Source organism: Nanorana parkeri, unplaced genomic scaffold (assembly GCF_000935625.1).
Source record: "Nanorana parkeri isolate BGI_ZX_2015 unplaced genomic scaffold, ASM93562v1 scaffold77, whole genome shotgun sequence".
NCBI classification, from domain to species: domain Eukaryota; kingdom Metazoa; phylum Chordata; class Amphibia; order Anura; family Dicroglossidae; genus Nanorana; species Nanorana parkeri.
Genome location: NW_017306345.1, coordinates 1,283,930 through 1,285,425, shown reverse-complemented (window position 1 = coordinate 1,285,425; position 1,496 = coordinate 1,283,930). Strand labels below are relative to the sequence as shown.

At 41.4% G+C, this 1,496-nt stretch overlaps 1 protein-coding gene and 1 long non-coding RNA gene across 2 annotated transcripts in view; both read right to left on the bottom strand.

The window, feature by feature from the left end:
- Positions 1–1,496, bottom strand: part of SRGAP2 (SLIT-ROBO Rho GTPase activating protein 2) — a 100,286-nt gene that overhangs the window by 92,774 nt on the left and 6,016 nt on the right. The window lies entirely within an intron of this gene.
- The window catches only part of LOC108804912, a 7,449-nt gene that overhangs the window by 3,505 nt on the left and 2,448 nt on the right, over positions 1–1,496 (bottom strand). Inside the window, exon 2 of the long non-coding RNA XR_001942385.1 lies at positions 106–116. This is a non-coding gene — a long non-coding RNA (uncharacterized LOC108804912). The remainder of the gene's footprint in view (positions 1–105; positions 117–1,496) is intronic.

Sequence of the window (1,496 nt, the reverse complement as noted above, 5' to 3'; positions counted from 1 at the left end):
ATTGCTGTATAATTTTACACTTTCCATTTCACTATATTGCACACCACACTATCTTTTTTTCTTTACTTCCACCGCTCCAAGCTTGCTCCTGTGATGGACTACAACCTCAATACAAACTAGTAGTCCTATCACTGGAGCCATTTTTTAAACTGTATTTTATAGTTTATCCGATTAATCGAACGTAATAATCGCCTAACTAATCGATTTTGAAAATAATCGTTAGCTGCAGCTCTAGATGCAGTGTGGATGGAATGTTTGGCTATGTATTAAATGAATATTGGAGTTACATGAATACATATTTTTATTCATAATTTAATAATTGTACATTTTTTTTTGTTTTTATTTTATTATTCTTTCCTTGAACACTGTACATTTTCCGCTTAAAGCCCAACTGTATGATAAATGTCACACCCCCGCTATCTAAACGCTAGATTAAGAAAAAAAAATCTGCATCTAAAAGCCATTTTTTTTTTGTAAGCTTGGGTCCTTCGAGTGTCCACATCAGTGCCTGCGTGACATGGACATTTCGTACTGGATATCAATTGGCCACAGTCCTCTGAGGATCCAGGAGATGATCAATGGTCTCAGGCACCATGGCGCTGGTGAGGAGCCCCAAAAGGGGAACTTAAGTAGATGGTTACTAGGATGGGTTAGAGGTTGGTTTGAGGGAGGAGTGGGAAATATGATTTTTGAATTCAGTTGGGCTTTAACTTTATTGCTCTCACAAGCTCCTTTTGCGATTGCATTGGCAGGTGACAAGTTCTCTTTATGGAGATATCAGGGGTCTGTTAGACTCTTGATGTCTCCCTTGTCCTCCACTGCAGACAATCAAGCACAGAACTGTGCTTGATCACCTGCTTCACTGGCATTTCAGCTGAGCTTGTGACAACTCTGAAGCAGGAAGCACTGAGTACAGCTCTTCCTGCCTCAGTAATCATAGAGCAGATTAGGAAACAGACGCTCCCTGATCTGTTCCAACTCGCCTTCCCAAATTAAGAAACCATGATTTTGCTATAACCACTTCAAGACCAAGACGTACATGGATCTCCTATGTTCCTGAAGTGGTTAAAGTAGAACCAAACCGAAAAATTATTTACGTTTTGCACTCACGCCATCTGCCTCTCCACCCAGAATGGAGGAGGATTAGAATACCTGTTTGTATACCCGGTATCACGGAGAGTGAAAGAAACTCTTACATTTGGGGCCGTCACCACAACAGGAATAGAGGAGAAACCCTTTCAATGGGACACTAGTTCGTGAGACCCTGATCTCAACAGAAATTTCCATCAAATTGGTGGGATTCCCTCTCACTTCCTGTTATGGCTTTGGAACATGAGGTAAAGGGAAATCTCTAACAGAAGATGGCTTTGGCTTCACTTTATATATTTGGTAGATCTGTCCATCGGAGGAGCCCAATTTTGGCAGTCAAACAGCACCTCTTTGCCTACCCAGAACAGAACCCACCCACAAGCTGGGAAGGAGTTACCGTTCTATTG